This window comes from Hippopotamus amphibius, chromosome 5 (genome assembly GCF_030028045.1).
Source record: "Hippopotamus amphibius kiboko isolate mHipAmp2 chromosome 5, mHipAmp2.hap2, whole genome shotgun sequence".
NCBI lineage: Eukaryota > Metazoa > Chordata > Mammalia > Artiodactyla > Hippopotamidae > Hippopotamus > Hippopotamus amphibius.
This window is the reverse complement of record NC_080190.1, coordinates 100,725,426-100,740,581: the sequence shown is the minus strand read 5'-3', so window position 1 is coordinate 100,740,581 and position 15,156 is coordinate 100,725,426. Positions and strand designations below refer to the sequence as shown.

The 15,156-nt window shown below is 37.5% G+C and overlaps 1 protein-coding gene across 1 annotated transcript in view; it reads right to left on the bottom strand.

Moving 5' to 3' along the window:
• The window catches only part of CNGB3 (cyclic nucleotide gated channel subunit beta 3), a 141,809-nt gene that overhangs the window by 4,503 nt on the left and 122,150 nt on the right, over positions 1-15,156 (bottom strand). The gene's annotated exons all lie outside the window — the stretch shown is intronic.

The following is a 15,156-nucleotide window of genomic DNA, read 5'->3' as shown; positions in this document are numbered from 1 at the left end:
AATGACTTCTCTAGGAACTATCAAAGAACTGAAGTTACAGGGTCAACTCCCATCCAAATCTGCGGAGACAGGTGAATCCAGAAAGCCACGGCCAGACCTGTGTACCTGGAACAGAAGCCCTTGGAGCGGTAACTGGTGGGGAACACTTAAATGGTAATTTTGGCAAATTGCGAAGTATCAAAAGCGTGAGAAATTCTGAGGGCCACAATTATGGGGAAACTGATACTTTTATGGGTTTTACCTTGAGAAACTTTAGCAGATTCTCACTGTTGAGAGCCAAGAGAGATCTGCCTGTTGCTCTGGCAGTAGAAAGGGATAATTAATCATTGTGTAATACACCCAGAATATATTTGTTCTCCATTACAAAGGCCTACTGTGCAGGGGAAAAGATTACCAGAGGCTTATCCCACCTGGAGGAAGGGCATCTCTCCCTCCAGGCACATCTAGCCTCCCTGTCTTACCCAAGGGGATAACAAACACCTGTGAAGATCGCACCCCAGGGACACAGATCCACTAAAAGACTGAGATTTAATTGTAAACTTAGAGCCCATACCTTAGCACCATACCAAAGGGCTTCTGTATAATAACAGTGGATTATAGCTGCAAAACGCAGATTTTCTCTGAAGAGGAATATTTAGGGAAGGCCAAAGTCAACAGAGTAGATGGAAACAAGGGCACTAGAGAATTCAGAAGCTCTAGCACCTACAGCTACAGCAAACATTAAACAGAGCCAAACTCCTAGCCAGACTAATACAAAACCTCATTCTAAAGACCTTTTACCTCAATTCCCATTATGTCATATACAGCTTTCAAAGAAAATTACAAAGCACGCTAAAAAACAAGTGAAATATAGCCTGAAGAGGCAAAGAAAGCATGTTCCCAGACTATGTGACACAGATGTTGGAATTATCAGACAGAGAATTTAAAATAACTATGATTAATATGTTAACAGATCTATTGGGAAAAATAGGCATCATACAAGAGCGGATGGGTAATTTAAGCAGCGAGAGAGAAATTCTAAGACAGATTTGAAAAGAAATGTTAGAAATCAAAAATACTATAACAGAAATGAATTCTGACTTTGATGGGCTCATCAGTAGACTGGGCATGGACAAAAAAAGAATAGATGAAATTGAAGATAGGTGAGTAGAAATTTCCCAAGCTGAAATGCAAAAAGAAAAAAAGGAATGGAAAATAAAAACCCAACCAGAACAGAACATCAAAAACCGTGAGACATTTTCAAAAGATTTTATATATATATATATATATATATATATATATATATGTATGCGCATACATCACTCTCTAATACTAGAAAAACCACTTGAAGTAATAGTGCCCAAGAACTTTTCCAAATTAATGACAGACAACAAACCACAGATCCAGGAAGCTCAGAGAATACCAAGCAGAATAAACACATGCCCCCCCCCCATTTCTAGGCATATCATATTTGAACTGTAATAAACCAAAGACAAAGAAAATCTTGAAAAGAACTGAGGGGGTAAAAACCTTACTTATAAAGGAACAAGAATAAGAATTATATTAGAGTTTTCATCAGAAACCTTGTAAGTAAGAAGAGAGTGGAGTGAACTATTAACTGTTGAGAAAAACAAAATCACCAACCTAGAATTCTATGTATAATGAAGTTATCCTTAAAAAGTTAAGGAGATACAAAGATTTTCTCAGAAAACCAAAAACTGAAGGATTTCAACTTTAGCAGATCTACTCTTAAAAAATGTTGAAAGAAATTCTTCAGAAAGAAGGAAAATGATACAGATTAAAAACCTAGGTCTACATGAAGAGTGAAAGACATGGGAGAAGGAACAAGTAGAGGTAAAGCAAAAGTCTTTTTTTTCCTTATTCATAATTGATCTAAAATATAACTTTAGATAATAAAGTAACAATTCCCTGGGTGATTGTAGCATATGGATAAGTGAAATGAATGACATCAATGTCTTAAGGGCTGGTAGGGAAGGGCTGTTACAAGGTTCCTGCATTACATGTGAAGTGGTATAGTGTTAATGTGAAAGTAAACTCAGTTTAAAATGTATATTGCAAACACTGAAATTTTTTGACAAGAATTATAGTTGATATGCTAAAAGAAAAGAGAAAATAGAATCATATAAAATGCTCAATTAAAACCAGAGAAGGCAGAAAAAGAGGGGAAAAAAAGACTACTGTAAGGCCACCATCAGGCATTAAACGCGGCCTCTTACCTGCATTTCACGTTAAACTTGGGTCCAGGACTATCCAGGCCACTTAAGAATGGATTTACTCCTCCAAGACAGAAAGTATTTACTTGGAATCCAGAAATGTTGGCTATGTTAATGCCTACTTATTTTGCTCAAGATTCCACATTAAAAGTCAAACTTTTGTTGCTCCATGGCAAAACAAAACAAGACAAAACAACCCCACTTACTTTTTAGTCCTTTAATTAGGTTCTCCTCAAGACAAGGTCTGCCTTCACCTTTTTTTTTTTAAGGAAGAGAAATAAATTTTACTCTATCATCTATCTATCATCTATCTATCTATCAATCTATCTATCTATCTATCTATTGCTCTATCATCTATCTTCCTACCTATCTATCTATGAAATGAATGTTAATATTTGAAGGACAATGATTGGATGAGCCTATTTCATTCACATTCCTATTGCCTTGGACATGGGATAATCAAGTAGTTAGGCAGGGCTAGATGGCATCAGGGAGCTTAATTTGGACCCAAGATTGTCTCTGTGTGTGTCAGACTATGAGAGCAGAACGGAAATAACATATTTAAATGTCAAGTTATTTTGAGATTTCTCAAGCTTTAATTAAACTTGCCTACAGGTTACACATTTGGAGTGCTTGATGAGTTTTTGAACAGAAGAAATAGTCTGTCTGCCAGATGGATTTTGCCCAAACTCTCTCAGCAATGTTTAAAATAGCATCTTTTTTTCCCTCCTGTCCACAAAATGCTTCTCCAGCATTCCACCAATGGAAAGTTTCTCTCATTAAATAGCTTAGTAAGAAGATCTCTAAATATTCCCAAGCCCACATAGAGTTTCTGAAAGAGCATGTGCTGGAGGACAAACAGCCAAGGTTAATGGTAAGTGTCCCCAGGTCAAAAAGTAGTGAACAGAGTAATGGCCAGAGAAACTAAGGAATGGATTCTAATTCTAGATCCACCTTTGTTTGCTGTGACATTAAACAATAACCTAAGGACCTTTCTGATTTTCACTCCAATCATATTCGTTCTTATTTATTAAGCACCTCTCATGCTTGCAGCAGGTAAAGTAGGGCAGAAAAAAAATTAAAGCATGGTATGGTTTTCTGGAAAGATACAGATTTTGGAACCATATAATTCTATAATTTTAATTATTTATTTATCTATTTATTTATTTATAATGGTTAATTAAAAAATTTTAATGGAAGTATAGTTGAACCCTACCATTTATTAAGTATATTTCTGAGCAGGATACTTAATCTCTTTTTTGAAAATGAGACTATCTTTTAGTACCTACTATAGGTATCTGATTATCTTTAGGGAGAGATAAGTGTTTATAGACTCCTAATATTCAATTATGAAGGTGTTATTAGGTAAAACTCCTGGCTGAGAAGTTTTAAATTTTTTATTTTTAATTAATTTATTTATTTTATTGGCTATGTTGGGTCTTCGTTGCTGCACACGGGCCTTCTCTAGTTGCAGTAAGCCGAGGCTACTCTTTGTTGTGGTGCATGGGCTTCTCATTGCAGTGGGCTCTCTTATTGTGGAGCATGGGCTCTAGGTGCGTGGCTTCAGTAGTTGTGGCACATGGGCTCAATAGTTGTGGCTCATGGGCTTGGTTGCTCCTTGGCATGTGGTATCTCCCTGGGGCAGGGATTGAACCCATGTCCACTGCATTGGCAGGCAGATTCTTACCCACTGCGCCACCTAGGAAGTTCCCTGGCTGAGAAGTTTTAAATCCTAATTTGTGATATGTAACTATAACAAGTAAAAATACTTGTTTATTACTTACGGTTCTCCAGAGAAACAGAAAAAATAGGACATATACAGTTATATATAAGAAGAGATTCATTATGGGAATTGGCTCACATGGTTATGGAGGCTGAGATGTCTGCCGTCTGCAAGCTGGAGACCAGGGAAGCAGGTGGTGTAAGTCAGTCTTGGTCCAAAGGCCTGAGGGGGTGAGAAAGGGGAGCCTCTGATGTCGGTCCAGGTCTGGGTCTGAAAGTCCAGAACCAGGACTGATGTCTGAGGACAGGAGAAGATACATGTGCCAGATCAAGCTGAGAGAGTAAATCTGCCTTTTCTTCAACCTTATTTTTTCTATTCAGGCCCTCAGTGGATTGGATGATCCCACCAGCATTGGTGAGGGTGATCTTCCTTACTCAATCTACCGATTCAAATGCTAATCTCTTCCCCAAATACCCTCACAAACACACCCAGAGATAATGTTTTATCAGCTATCTGGGCATCCCTTAGCTTAATCAAGTTGACACAAAAAATTAACCATCATAGTACCAGCCTGCCAAAGGTGGATAAGTGAATGTAATCAGTGGTGTGAATGTCAGAGGGAGAAGGTGTATTTAGTGTGAGATGACCTGTATGTGCAAAACTCTGTAATTGTCAGTAATAAATAGCCACATGGAGATTATATATGTGTATATATAACATATTTATATACACATCTGCATAAATTATACATATATAATATACACATATACTATATACATGTGTATATAGTACATACATACATATGCATGTAAACAATTATACATATATATGTGTTTATATATACATAGATATATGTGTGTGTTTATATCAGAAAGAGCTAGAATATTCAGATAGTCCCTAGTCAGTCATTCATTCCTAACTTATTTCCAGGGCTGTTACATATGGCATCATAAATTGTGCCTTGCACGCACCGACTATTATGTGCCTGGAACACAACCTGTGCAACCCTTTTTAGCAGAGCTAGTTTATCCAGCAAACACTTACAAGGATAATTAGAATACAAAAGAGCACAAGTTGAAAGGAAGAGCAAAAGAAAAACAAGAATGGAAACGCAAAATGTGATTCACACAAAAACTCAAACTTTGCTACAAGAGGGCTTCAAATTTGGCTTTAAGTCTCTTATATCATAAAAAAGTTGATGAATTCTTAGTTTTAAGACAGAAATAGCTCCTGAAGGGCTTTAGTAGAGAGACCACTATATAAATTGGGGGACAGCATCTTCATATTCTTATTATAGATGCAAAACTAAGTGATGTAGTCCTCAGTAAAGGCTGTGTGTCACTCCAAGGTCCATTTCTGTAAGAACAATTCTGTGGGGATGGGGGGGAGTGGGGAGAGGCTGTTCAGTACAGTATATATCAGATACTCATCTTTCTCTTGGTTTTCAGTGGTACCTAGAATATCTATAGAAAAATAATCCTCTTAAACATTGCCTTTCTGAGCTGGACTTTTGATAGTTGTTTTCTATAAGTTTGAGATTGTACAGACCATTATACTTTGGAGACAAATCATGTACAAACATATAAGGAATTCACTGTATAAATTGAAAAGAAAGGGAAAAAAAGAAATTAGAGATAAATCAAGAGTGTGTAGATGAGAAGGAAAGATGGAGTTGGTGCATTTAGGATTCCTGACTTCAAACTATACTACAAGGCCACAGTGATCAAGACAGTATGGTACTGGCACAAAAATAGAAAGGAAGATCAATGGAACAGAATAGAGAACTCAGAGGTAAACCCAAGCACTTATGGGCACCTTATCTTTGACAAAGGAGGCAAGAATATACAATGGAAAAAAGACAGCCTCTTCAATAAGTGGTGCTGAGAAAATAGGACAGCTACACATCAAAGAATGAAATTAGAACACTTCCTAACACCATACACAAAAATAAACTCCAAATGGATTAAAGACCTACATGTAAGGCCAGACACTAGAAAACTCCTAGAGGAAAACATAGGCAGAACACTCTATGACATCCATCAAAGCAAGATCCTTTTGGACCCACCTCCTCGAATCATGGAAATAAAATCAAGAATAAACCAATGGGACCTCATGAAACTTAAAAGCTGTTGCACAGCGAAAGAAACCATAAACAAGACAAGAAGGCAACCCTCAGAATGGGAGAAAATACTTGCCAATGAAGCAACAGACAAAGGAATAATCTCCCAAATATACAAGCAGCTCATGCAGCTTACTACCAAAAAGGCAAATAACCCAACCCACAAATGGGCAGAACACCTAAATAGACATTTCTCCAAATAAGACATATAGATAGCCAAAAAACACATGAAAAGATACTCAACATCACTAATCATTAGAGAAATGCAAGTCAAAGCCACAATGAGGTATCGCCTTACACTGGTCAGAATGGCCATCATCAAAAAATCTAGAAACAATAAATGTTGGAGAGGGTGTGGAGAAAAGGGAATTCTCCTGCACTTTTCATGGGAATGTAAGTTGGTACAGCCACTATGGAAAACAGTTTGGAGGTTCCTTAAAAAACTAAAAATAGAACTACCATATGGTCCAGTAATCCCACTCCTGGGCATATACCCAGAGAAAACCATAATCCCAAAAGAAGCATGTACCATAATGTTTATTGCAGCACTATTTACAATAGCCAGAACATGGAAGCAACCTAAATGCCCACCAACAAATGAGTGGATAAAGAAGATGTGACACATATATACAATGGAATATTACTGAGCTTTAAAAAGGAATGAAATGGAGCTATATGTAATGAGGTGGATAGACCTAGAGTCTGTAATACAGAGTCAAGTAAGCCAGAAAGAGAAAAACAAATATTGTATGCTAACTCATATACACAGAATCTAAAAAAAAAAAAATGGTACTGATGAACCCAGTGACAGGGCAAGAATAAGGATGCATATGCAGAAAATGGACTGGAGGACACGGGGTTGGGAGGGCGGGGGGTGAAAGGAAAACTGGGTCGAAGTGAGAGAGTAGCATAGACATATATTCACTACCAACTGTAAAATAGATAGCTAGTGGGAAGTTGCTATATAAAAAAGGGAGATTAGCTCGATGATGGGTGATGCCTTAGAGGGCTGGGACGGGGAGGGTAGGGGGGAGTAGTGGGAGGGAGGGGATATGGGGATATGTGTATAAGTACAGCTGATTGACTTTGGTGTACCTCATAAGCTGATACAAGAGTGTAAAGCAATTATATTCCAATAAAGAGCTTAAAAAGAACTTCAGAAACCAAAAAAAAAAAAAAAAAAAAAAAAAAAAAAGTGTGCAGAAATAACATACTCCATAATGACCTAGATACTATGCCAAGTTCTGGGGTTATAAAGATGATTAACATCTACCCTCAAGCCAAAAGGAAACCCTCCTACACCATTGATGGAAATGTAAGTTGGTGCACCCACTACGGAAAACAGCATGGAGTTTCCTTAAAAAAACTAAAAATAGGGTTACCATAAGATCCAATAATCCCACTCCTGGGCATATATCTGGAAAAGTCAAAAGCTCTCATTCAAAAAGATACATTCATCCCAATGATTAATGCCTTGATAACTGTAAAAAATGAGAATATTTCCTAAAATGAAGAAGTTTCTTGTCTAAGACCATCTTCTCATGTAGAATTATTTCGTATAATAGAAACAAAACTAACTCTGAATACTGTCTATGAAAAGAGTGTCAATCACATCAAGGGCTGAGTGAGATATCACAGCTTCAAATATCTGTTTTCATGAAGAAAATTTCCAACTGGATTATATTTGGAGGGCAGGAAGTTAGGTCACCTGTGTAGACTTTTTTTGAGATCTTCTTTTATTCATTTCAGTGTTATCGGAAAACACTTTGTTGCTTGAAAATTTTTACCACTTCACTAAAAATAAATTCTAACAAAACTTTTGTGGGTAAGCAAATATCAGAGGATGTTCTAGTGTCATCTTTGCCCAGGCTGCTTGCTCTGTGCAGTTACTTTGATATTCATAAAACTACTGCAAGGCAAACACATGTTAACCTAGATTTTTGAGGAAAATCTCTATGTATGGATTTTTCTCAGAGTCAGAGAGTTAAGATTTCATAGATACAAAACATGTAGCCCTCTTTCCCCCAGGAGATCTTGATTTTGGAGTTGAATTGGCCTTAGAAGAAGTGGGTGATTGTTGAAGAATCTACGTAAAAAATTCTAATGAGGGAGAAAGGAAAAAAAAGAATAACATGCACATTTTATTCCATGCCCTGTTTATTTATGTCCCTTCAATACCCATGAAGATATATGATACTCTGGCTAGAAAATATTGTATCAAACAAACTAATATTCTAGCTTAACTGTTTCTTTGGGGTCAAAATAGCTAAAAATGTCATATATTGATGACCACATCAAGCTTGTGAGGTAGGTTCTTGCCTACACTTACTGACATGGAAATTGAGTTTCAGATTCTAGTGAAGTGACTTATTCCAGAACAAATACTTCATGAGTTTCATGGTTGAAATTCAAATCCAAGACCAGAGTTAACTTCAAGTCGTGGGGTCTTTTCTTTACACCCTAACTCTAGAGCTGCTAATGAAGTCCTTTTTATTGTTCTAATAATGTAGATTAGAACATGGATGTTAGAAAAATCAGGGAGGAAGCCAGTTAGGCTGTTTATGACAAGCTCTGCCAAAGTCTGACAGTCAGATCCTTTTTTTTTTTTAAATTTTTTAATTTTTAATTTTTAAATTTTTAAATTTTAAATTTTAAATATTTAAATTGAAGTATAGTTGATTTACAATGTTGTGTTAATTTCTGCCATACAGCAAAGCGATTCAGTTATACATATATATGTTCTTTTTCATATTCTTTTGCGTTATGGTCTATCACAGGATATTGAATATAGTTCCCTGTGCTATACAGTAGGACCTTGTTGTTTATCCATCCTGTATATAATAGTTTGCATCTGCTAATCCCAACCTCCCACTCTGACAGTCAGATTCTTGACTCCCTCGCTGCTCTTCCCAATGGTGGAAAAGAGCCTTGATTTTCATAAATTAGAGTCACCAGATAAAGTCAGTTTTGAGGAGTCCTGAGAATATTTGAATGCATGTTTAAACAATGGTACTGATAATATTATCAGGAATATTGTTCACAGGAATATTGTGAAACTTAGATGAGGTTTGCTCTTTGCTCTGAGTAAAAAGATGTTACAAAGAGACTGTATATCAAGAATGTAGTGAAAATACAAATACATATTTTAACACAGGTAGTGTTCACAGGATTGCGCTAGAAAAAAATGGAAATGAAAGGTTTTCTCCCTCAATATTAGTCAATCTTCTTAGCCCTGCTCACACTTCTGATGTATCTACTACTTTTTGTCTTTTAGGAAAGGCAGAGTAGGGGGGAAGGTATAACAGAGTTATTCTGATGAGGAATATGAATGCAGAATTATAATAGTTCAAAAAACTAAAAGCCTACCTTGGTACTCTCATTTTGAAAACTGAGTGTTCAGGAGAAATAGGTAAACATTGTTTGGAGGGAGTAAAAAGAGTTAAAATTATTTTTCAAAATATTTGGTCTTTTCACAATGATATAGATTTCATATTGTGAAATCACCCATTCTGCATATGTTTACATATGCAGAATGGGTGATTTCACCAATATAGCCTGTGAAAAGTCAGAACTTAAATACTTTAAATGAAAACCAGACTATCTAAAACATATTATGTATCACTGCCTAAATTCTACTCAATAACTTGTTATATATGATGAAAAAAGGGTGTTGTACAAAGAAAGAAACGTGGACAGTAAATGATCACATTTATGAAAATAGGCCCAGAGGAAAATAATTCATTTAGCAAATATTTATTGAGGACCTATTATTTTCTAGGCACTATTTAGAGAAATGCAAATTAAAACAACCTATTAAAGATGCAAAACCAATGAGAATAATGAGGTAATATCACTGATGCTACAGAAAAATAGCTATGCATTTCATGTTTTATTGTAAATTGGTTCAATTTTTCTAGAAAATAATCTGCCCATATATTCCAAGAGTTATAGAAATGTTTCTACCTTTTGACCTAGTTGTTTCACGTTGGGGAATAAATGTCAAAGAAATAAAAGAAAAGCAAAATGATTTTACAAAGTTAAACACAGCAGTCCTATTCTTAATAATAAAAACTGACAAAAAGGGCACAAGGCTGAACATGCATATTCATGACAAAAATGAATGTATTAGTACATTTACAAAGATAGAAAGATAATTACATTCACTTATTTATTCAATAACTATCAGGCGTTTATGTGGGCCAGGCACTGCCCTAGAGTCTGGGGATCAAGTATAGATTGAGTATGGTGTCTGCTAGGGCCTGTGTCTTTGTGCAAAATGAAAAAATACGGTCTCTCTGAGCACATGCCGTGCAGAACTTGGCCAGAAAAATGCCCCCTTTCACAAAGTGAAGGGCATCTGTGTATGAGGAAGAGTGCAACAGCAGGGCTTATGCTCAGGGGGGAGCGCAGGCTGCATTTCAGCCCTCCTGATGCACAGGCGACTGTCACAGCCATACATAGTAGTCCTGGTGCTTATCATTTAGTGGGGAAGGAAGGAAGATGCTGAAGAAATAAGTGCACCAGTGATTGTGTAATTACCAAGGTAAATGCTCCAAAAGATAGGAATGTAGTCTGACCAGAGAATATAGCAAGGAGATCTGGGAGGTCCCTATAATGGAGAAAAAGTCCTGAAAGTCCTGAAGGGAGAAGTCCTGAAAGAAGCTGAGATTAGGTTAAACGGATGGGAAACCTATCTGGGCAGAGTATGGAGATTTGTCAAAACATTAAGACTAGAACCACCATATGATCCAGCTATTCCACTTCTGTATATTCATCCGAAGAATACAAAAACTAATTTGAAAAGATATATACACCCTTATGTGCATTGCAGCATTATTTACAATAGCCAAGATATGGAAGTGACCTAAGCGTCCAATGACTGAATGGATAATATATATATATTATGGAGTCCAATGAATGAATGGATAATATATATATACAACGCAATACTACTCAGCTATAAAAAGATGAAATCCTGCCATTTTCACAACATGGATGGACCTTGAGGGTATTACGCTAACTGAAATAAGTCAGACAGAGAAAGACAAATACAGTATATTTTCACTCATATGTGGAATATAAAAAACAAAAACGAAACAAAATGACCAAACCAAACCAAACCAAACCAAACCAATACAAAAACACAGATACAGAGAACAAGGTAGTAGTTTCCAGAGGGGAAGAGGGGTTGGGGGAGGGTGAAATGGATAAAGGGGGTCAACTATATGGTGACAAATGGAAACTAAACTTTTGGTGGTGAGCACACTGCAGTATATGCAGAAGTCAAAATGTAATGTATACAGGAAACATATACAAAGTTATAAACCGACATTACCTCAATAAAAAGTTTTCTGATTCCAAAATTCGGAAAAAATAAACCAACTCCTCATGGCTGAATGGCGTGTGGCACACTCAAGAAACTGAAGTCTGTGGATTAAAGAGAGCAAGGGGTGCATGGTACACCCTGCAGTAGACAGGTAGGCAGGGGCTAGGCTCTAGGATCTTGTAGCTCAGGCAAGGACTTTGGTCTGATTTCTAAGAACATGGGCAAAAGCCTGGAGTGGTTTTAAGCAGGAGGTCAATGACATGATCGTACCTGTTTCGGAAGGACCCCTCTGGCTACTAGTGGGGCCTGGATTACAGAGGATGTGGTGGTTAGAGTGGGAGATTTGGAGCGGCCACTGCAGTTGTCCAGTGAGAGAGGGAAGTGGTGTGGACAAAAGTGGGGTCAGTGGAGTTGATAAGGCGCGAACGATTGGAGACACACTTGAGGTGAAATTGGTAGGTCTTAGAGGTGGACTGGTTGTGCATGGTGAGTTGAGGGAGTTCAAGCAGACCTTTCTTTCCCCCAGTAAATTTCAAAAGTTAACAACGTAAACAGTTTAGTATTGTATTAGTTTCCTAAGTCTGCTGTACCAAATTACTGCAAAACCAGTGACTATGAACAACAGAACTTTATTCTCTCACAGTTCTGGAGGCCAGAATCCAAAATCAAGATGTTGCCAGGGCTGTGCTCCCTCCAAGGATTCTAGGAAAGAATGCTTTCTTGCCTCTTCCAGCTCCTGGTGGCTCCAGGAGTTCTTTGGCTGTGGCTGCATAACTCCACTTTCTGTCTCAGTCCTCACATGGCCTTCCCCTCTTCTCCCTGTGTTTGCGTGTCTTCTCTTCTGTCTCATGTGAGGACACTTGCCATTGGATTTAGGGCCAATCCAGGAAAATCCAGAATGATCTCACCTTGAAATCCTTACCATAATTATATCTGCAAAGACTTTTTTTTTTTTCGCCAAATAAGGCCACATTCACAAATTCCAGGGCTTAGGGCATGGATATATCTTTGTGGGGGCCAACATTCAACCCACTACAGGCATTATGTGAACAATCCTTTCCATACCCCCCTGTACAGGCTACCAAGACTGACCTTTACGCACACATATTGTCTGCACACATTATTGTCTCCACATGTCATTTGACAAGCACTGAAAAGTCTGCCTTCAGTTCCCAAAGCGATTACTAAATCTAAAGCATTTAGCTTGTGAAGACTTGGCACACCATAACATTCTGTGTATGCTCCATCATTGAATGAAATCTATATGTTTTATCACCTGGTATTGGGATCTTTTTGTTTCCTTGTCTCTCATTTGTAAGGCCCTTGAAGGAAGTGATTGTTTCTTGTTTACCATTCTTGTTCACCATGCCAGGCATGGCCTTCTTTAAGGTACTTCACATTATGCTGTCAGGGGTCTCGAATATAATTTTATTTTTATCAAATCACAATTAACTGCTTAACTAATCAGAAATTTCTAAATAGCACCTGCAAATTATTTTGAATGGAGGCAGAATATCAGTGAAAATCAACACATTGTATAGTTTTTATATAGCTGCTGGTGACTAAAGATGAAAAGTTGTAGTTCTTAGATTTTAATAGATTTGTCTGTTGAGATCCATTTGAACGAACTGTTTATAAGTTAGTGGTAATTCTCGTAGTAAAGTCATGAATGAGATACCATGGAAGCATAGAACAGGGAGCAACTAGTTGTTTTGGGGATGGTTAGATGTGGCTTCACAGAGGCAACATCTGAATTAAAGTCTTGAAAGGTGAAGAGGTATTTTTCAGGGGGAGGACATTCCGAAGGGAGATGAAACCAGTAGGGATTTCTATTGAAATAATAATAGCACTAGCAAGGGTAAAAATTCAGATGCATTTCAGGAAAAGTGAGATTTTTAACAGATGCAGAAGAAGGATAAGAAGTAGTTAAATACATTTGGTGAATAAGACTTGGCAATAAATGTATTTGTATAAAAACCAGTGGAGTCAGAACTACTACAAGGTCATCCTCCGGCAGACCCTGGGTCTCTCTATTAAAAATGGGGTGTCTGAACTCTTTAGATGTTAATTGGAAATGTGGTCTGGGTTTTCTCCATGACAGGCTGTAAATCTATGTTTTAGTCAGGGCTTTGCTCTTTTGGATTAGTATATAATGTCCTTGAAAGCTCTCAGTTCTTTTCTTTTTTCTTTTTTTCCTAAGGAAAAAGAAACTTCTTTCAAAAGCTACATGATAGTGCTGGACTTAGCTCATTTTAACAAAGGTCACAGCATTTTTGAGTAGCAAATACGATTACTAGATCTTTCCAGTATCTAGATGTTTGGCAGGCATGCCTCCACTGCTGGAATAAATAACTAGAGCTCCAGGGGTGTATGACAGCTGTGGGTCTGTGAAGCCTGGGGGTATCTGGGAAGAGGCAGATGCATCCTATTTCTCCTCAACCACAGCCAAGAAGGGAATCAAGGCAAAAATCTCCCTTTTGCTTGAATCAGCCAGATTATTGAGCAAATTTAGAGCTTGTCTGGTCTGCTGGTTTCAATTTGGCCTTAGAAACCCAATGAGTAATAGATTTATTTGAGAAGCTGCTATCAAGAATTTAAGATTCCTTTCAATTGCAACTCAGCAGCACCTGGACTGTATTCTTAGAGTATTTCCTCCTGTGATGATAATATCAGCAGTTAACATACCTGTATTTATAAAGCCTTATTCTTCAGGGAGTACTCAACCCTTGGGAGAGGTCAGGTAATTAATTTCTGCAATGTTTTAGATTAGACCGTTGCTTGTTTATGACCTTGAAGATTACAGTGACTATTAAGTCACTAAAATATTAAATTACTTTTGCAAGGACTCCCAGTAAGGAAGCAATAGAAAATAGGCAGAGAACACACAGACCTGGACAATTTGAGAAGTGTTTCCACCACTGCCCCAGAGCAGAACCCTTACAGGAGTGCCCACCCAGTTTTAAGCAAGGAGGAAAAATAAAGAAGAGAAAGCACATTATCAATGGAGAATTAACATGCATCAACATTCTAAGGAAACCCTACTTATGTTAATATAAAGTCATCTGCAATTATTCATATCTCTGGAACTCTGAAGATAACTTCTTAGTAGCTATGAAATCAAAGGTTGGATGAACACTTTCTTCTGTGGTGTGGTGGAAAGATCACTAGACTCTGATCCACGAAACTTGTGTTTGAATATTGGCCCTTTCATTTATTAGCTATGTTATCCTGGGCAATATAATTGACACCTTGGAACTGCAGTTTTCCCAATTGTGAAATGAACATGTTAATAACTGCCTGTCTGTGCACTCGTCTCTTTGCCTTAAGAGCCAGCATCCTAGTTCAAGACTCCATCATCTCTCACTTGAACAAGCACATCTGACTTCTAATTGATCTCCTCTATTTCATTCTTGCTCCTTTACTGTCTCTTCTACATATAGCTGTTAGAGTGGTCTTTTAACATCATTATTCAAATTGTACCATTCTTTTGCCTAAAATCCTGCATTGACATCCATTGGTATTTAGAATAAAATACAAATTCCTTACTATGACCTGAAAGACCTGTGTAATTTGGTCTTTGCTCACCTCTTTGGCCTTATTTCCCCACAGCGCACCTTATTCACTGAGCTCCAGCCTTATTCACTGACCTCTATGTCTTTTAACCAGACAAGCTTTCTTTACCTCTAGGTCTCTGCACTTGCTGTTCCATCACCTGGGAGGCTCTTCCCCCATGTCTGGATGGCTGCTCTGTTTACTCTCTCAAGTCTCAGTTCGA